Source organism: Vicia villosa, linkage group LG6, assembly GCF_029867415.1.
Source record: "Vicia villosa cultivar HV-30 ecotype Madison, WI linkage group LG6, Vvil1.0, whole genome shotgun sequence".
Classification (NCBI taxonomy): domain Eukaryota; kingdom Viridiplantae; phylum Streptophyta; class Magnoliopsida; order Fabales; family Fabaceae; genus Vicia; species Vicia villosa.
Window position 1 is genome coordinate 831245 of NC_081185.1, and position 6000 is coordinate 837244.

Consider the following 6000-nt stretch of genomic DNA (forward strand, 5'->3'; position numbering starts at 1 on the left):
CCAACAACGCTTGCACGGTTGCCAACAACAGCTGACTGAATCAATCATCTTACAAGTGAACATAACCGAGAAGCAAAGCTTCTCCCCCACTTCGCTCAAACCAACCCCTGCAACAAAACAAACAAGTACCGACAGTGATCCACTCACATGTCGCGTACCAAGGGCTAATACGCCGACAGTATTCAACTGTCGTGCAACTCAACAGACTCAACAATTGGCCGGACGGACCGACCTGCTCTGATACCACTATTGTAACACCCTTCTAAACCCCAGCGGAAATATAATAAAAATCAGAGTAATTATACAACAAGGATGTTACAATTAATAAAATAAACAAAACTCCAAGTCGTTTGTCATGCTTTATTAAGAATAATCCAAAATATCAAAATACATGTTCAGCACAGCGGAAACTCATTCAACAATGTTATAAAACATTTCCGATAAAATCAACGGTACATTATACAATAATGTCAAAATAGTGTATCACTAGTAAACTCTAAGACTATCGTCCCCCAGTGTTACAAGATCAGAGCATGACCGACACGACCCAACATAACTGGATAAACTCTACGAGTCATCCTCACCGATCGCTTAGGCCGCTACTTCAATCTGAAATCATTAAAGTAAGGGTGAGACTACATCATAATTAAATAGCATTATAAATCGTCCGATATAGAATTCATAAGCAATTATCCACCCTACTTAGCATATTCAGATTAATCAATTCATACCAATCACAAGCACAAGTCAATAGTATGCAACAATAACACAACACAATCATAACACCGGATTTCATCCTGACATGTCACAATTTATACAAAGACCATGCAGACTCTTATGCATGTGGTACCATACATGGGATACACCCATCCAATTGATCTTTTTCATCACCGAGATACAGTTTAACCAGCACAAATTCCACACAATGGGAATTATGCCCACCATTTTAATCCATTTCATCACCGGGATCCATCACCAAAAATGTATGCGAATGAATGCAACATATAACATGCTTACAACATCACCAATCCGATGTATCACATCGTCTCATTATCATCACCAATTCATCACCGATAAGCATGCATAGTTTTAGCATTCATACAATTATATCACACGCATACATGTAAAACATCACCCAATAAATAATATAAACACGATACAAAACTCGGACCTTACGTCCATATCACCTATTCATCATATACAATTCACACCACATATAACATCAATCACAGTTATATCATTACAACATCACCACATTGTCACATTAACCAAATCATGCACACAATGTACAAAACACGTCATAAACGAAATAAATCAAGATTTTCAAAATAAAATCAAGTTATTGTTGTTTTCTTTACTTTATATCATAGAGTATTTAATTGAAGAAACAACGTCCAAAACGGCGTCTAAAACGGACTTACGGTTTGAAAATTAGAGGCTTTTAAAGTTAGAACAGTTCTCAAAACGTGCTGCTGGAATTTTGTACTGGAACCCGGTTCGTCCCACATGGGAACCGGTTCCTGGACCCAAAAATGCCATTTTTAACGTTTACAAACACTGGAACCCGGTTCCTCCCACATGGGAACCGGTTCCTACGAACCCAGTAGTTGAAAAAAGTGAGTTTTAAGACTTTTATGCATCCCAAACACATACCAACTCATACCATTTCGAAATTGATCATCAATAACATCAAAATACTCCAAATACATGATTCTAATGCACAAAAAACATACCACAACACCATGTAACATCACTACATCATCAATTGCAGTCAATTCATCAAATCATACATGTCAGTGTTGGAATTTCACAAAACCTAACATCCCAAATAGAGATTCTAATCCCTTATTTCAATCCTATCATCATCAAAATTATAATACCATATAATTAGAGTAATCATCCCTTACCTGGAATTAGTTTCTTGATTCTCCTTGAGCTTTGGGGTTTTCCTCCTCCTTGCTCCTCTTCTCTTCTCTTGTTCTTTCACGTGTTCTTCCTTTTCTCTCCAACTTTTCATTTTTCACGTACTGACTCTTTTTTCCATATTTCCCTTATTTTATGAAAACATAAAATGGTTAGTAATGGGCTTACTCACTTAGCACCCTCATACTACTAACCTCACCATCCGGCCCAATGGCCCTTAAATCCATAATCCTACAATAATTCAACCAAATACCAAAATAATTCTAATAAATAATTTAATTTCCAATTAAATTAAAATTAGAAAATATGGGGTGTTACAACTCTCCCCCACTAAAAGAGTTTTCGTCCTCGAAAACATACTTCAAGTGAAAAGTTCCAAATAGGAGTCCTTCATCTGAGTCTCCTGTTCTCAGTTAACACTTTCTTAGTCGAACCTCAAAACTCATCTGACATAACCAACATAAGCATGTCTCATGCATTCAATCTCAGCTCTTACGTCGCATTTGACCATCCCAAGGTATACCACTCGCTATATCTCCAAAAGGTTAACAACAATGAAACGTCAGGGTGTGATCCATACAATAAGCCCAATAACTGAGTAATATAATTACACAACCATGGTATGACCACACCCGATCAGCACTGCAGTAAAGCATTTCATCTACCGAACGTACCAACCTTAGACACACTTTTCCATCTGAGCGATGAAATAACGCTCACACTTTTCACCAACTTTATCGAACTTCCTGACTTTCATGTAGTATAGCACACGGAAATCTTCAAAAATACCAATGTATGCGAGTTTTTCGAACTTCGTGTATTATATTTAGTATAGCACATGTAAATCTTCCAAACTACCAAAGTTTGCAAGTTTAAGGAACTTCGTGAATTTTAGGTTTTATAACACACGGAAATTTTAAAAAATACCAATGTATAAAAGTTATCGAACTTCAGGTATTTTATTTAGTATACCGTATGAAAATCTTCCAAAATTCAAAAGTTTCCAAGTTTAACGAAGTTCGTGTATTTTATGTAGTATAGCACACGAAAATCATCAAAAACACCAAACTTTGCAAGTTTAACAAACTTTGTGGGATTTATGTAGTACATAGCACACGAAAGTCTTCCAAAATACCAAATTTTTGCAGTGTAATGAATTTCATAACTATTATGTAGTATAGCACAAAAAAATCTTCAAAAAGACCAAGTATTGCAAGTTCAACAAACTTCGTGACATTTATGTAGTATAGCACACAGAAATCTTCCAAAATACAATGTATGCAAATTTAACAAACTTCGTCACTTTTACGTAGTATAGCATACAAAAATCTTCGCAGAGACCAATTTTGCATGTTTAACAAACTTCGTATATTTTATACATTATAGCACTTGAAAATCTTCCAAAATACCAAAGTTTGCAAGTTTAACGAACTTCGTTAATTTTATGTAGCTTAACACACAAAAATATTCCAATATATCAATGTATAATAGTTTCACGAACTTCGTGTATTTTAGTTTGTATACCACACGAAAATCTTCCAAAATTTCAAAGTTTGCAAGTTTAACGAACTTCCTGACTTTTATGTAGTATAGCACACGAAAATCTTCAAAAAGACCAAATTTTCCAAGTTTAACGAACTTTGTTAATTTTATGTAGTATAACACACAAAAATCTTCTAAAATACCAATGTGTAAAAGTTTCACGAACTTCGTGTATTTTATGTAGTATACCACACGAAAATCTTCCAAAATACCAATGTATGCAAGGTTAACAAACTTCTTGACTTTTATGTAGTATAACCCACGAAAATCTTCAAAAATACCACTGAATTAAAGTTTAAGGAACTTGGTGTATTTTATGTAGTATAACACATGAAAACCTCCAAAATATCAAAGTTTGCATGTTTTACAAACTTTGTGAATTTGATGCAGAAAAGTACACAAAAATCTTCAAAAAAGAACAAATTTTGCAAGTTTAACGAAGTTCGTGACTTTTATGTAGTATAATACACGAAAATCCTTCAAAATACAAATAGATGAAAATTTATCGAACTTCGTGTATTTTATGTAGTATAGCACATGAAAAACTTCCAAAATACAAAATTTGCAAGTTTAATGACTTCGGGAATTTTATGTAGTATATAGCACACGAAAATCTTCAAAAATACAAAACTTTGCAAGTTTAACAAACTTCGTGACTTTTTTGTAGTATAGCACACTAAAATCTCTAAAAAGATTAAATTTTGCAAGTTTAACGAACTTCGTGACTTTTATATAGTATAGCACACGAAAATCTTCCAAAATACCAATGTATGCAACTTTATCGAACTTCCTGACTTTCATGTAGTATAGCACACGGAAATCTTCAAAAATACCAATGTATGCGAGTTTTTCGAACTTCGTGTATTATATTTAGTATAGCACATGTAAATCTTCCAAACTACCAAAGTTTGCAAGTTTAAGGAACTTCGTGAATTTTAGGTATTATAACACACGGAAATTTTAAAAAATACCAATGTATAAAAGTTATCGAACTTCATGTATTTTATTTAGTATACCGTATGAAAATCTTCCAAAATTCAAAAGTTTCCAAGTTTAACGAAGTTCGTGTATTTTATGTAGTATAGCACACGAAAATCATCAAAAACACCAAACTTTGCAAGTTTAACAAACTTTGTGGGATTTATGTAGTACATAGCACACGAAAGTCTTCCAAAATACCAAATTTTTGCAGTGTAATGAATTTCATAACTTTTATGTAGTATAGCACAAAAAAATCTTCAAAAAGACCAAGTATTGCAAGTTCAACAAACTTCGTGACATTTATGTAGTATAGCACACAGAAATCTTCCAAAATACAATGTATGCAAATTTAACAAACTTCGTCACTTTTACGTAGTATAGCACACAAAAATCTTCGCAGAGACCAATTTTGCATGTTTAACAAACTTCGTATATTTTATACATTATAGCACTTGAAAATCTTCCAAAATACCAAAGTTTGCAAGTTTAACGAACTTCGTTAATTTTATGTAGCTTAACACACAAAAATATTCCAATATATCAATGTATAATAGTTTCACGAACTTCGTGTATTTTAGTTTGTATACCACACGAAAATCTTCCAAAATTTCAAAGTTTGCAAGTTTAACGAACTTCCTGACTTTTATGTAGTATAGCACACGAAAATCTTCAAAAAGACCAAATTTTCCAAGTTTAACGAACTTTGTTAATTTTATGTAGTATAACACACAAAAATCTTCTAAAATACCAATGTGTAAAAGTTTCACGAACTTCGTGTATTTTATGTAGTATACCACACGAAAATCTTCCAAAATACCAATGTATGCAAGGTTAACAAACTTCTTGACTTTTATGTAGTATAACCCACGAAAATCTTCAAAAATACCACTGAATTAAAGTTTAAGGAACTTGGTGTATTTTATGTAGTATAACACATGAAAACCTCCAAAATATCAAAGTTTGCATGTTTTACAAACTTTGTGAATTTGATGCAGAAAAGTACACAAAAATCTTCAAAAAAGAACAAATTTTGCAAGTTTAACGAAGTTCGTGACTTTTATGTAGTATAATACACGAAAATCCTTCAAAATACAAATAGATGAAAATTTATCGAACTTCGTGTATTTTATGTAGTATAGCACATGAAAAACTTCCAAAATACAAAATTTGCAAGTTTAATGACTTCGGGAATTTTATGTAGTATATAGCACACGAAAATCTTCAAAAATACAAAACTTTGCAAGTTTAACAAACTTCGTGACTTTTTTGTAGTATAGCACACTAAAATCTCTAAAAAGATTAAATTTTGCAAGTTTAACGAACTTCGTGACTTTTATATAGTATAGCACACGAAAATCTTCCAAAATACCAATGTATGCAACTTTATCGAACTTCCTGACTTTCATGTAGTATAGCACACGGAAATCTTCAAAAATACCAATGTATGCGAGTTTTTCGAACTTCGTGTATTATATTTAGTATAGCACATGTAAATCTTCCAAACTACCAAAGTTTGCAAGTTTAAGGAACTTCGTGAATTTTAGGTATTATAAC

The 6000-nt window shown here is 32.8% G+C and overlaps 1 long non-coding RNA gene across 1 annotated transcript; it reads right to left on the reverse strand.

Moving 5' to 3' along the window:
- Positions 1-325: 325 nt before the first annotated feature.
- On the reverse strand, positions 326-2538 carry LOC131611100 (uncharacterized). Its single transcript, XR_009286754.1, has 2 exons — positions 1908-2538; positions 326-609 (listed from the first exon to the last, which is right to left on the reverse strand). It is a non-coding gene; the product is annotated as an uncharacterized LOC131611100 (long non-coding RNA).
- Between the last annotated feature and the right edge of the window lie 3462 nt (positions 2539-6000).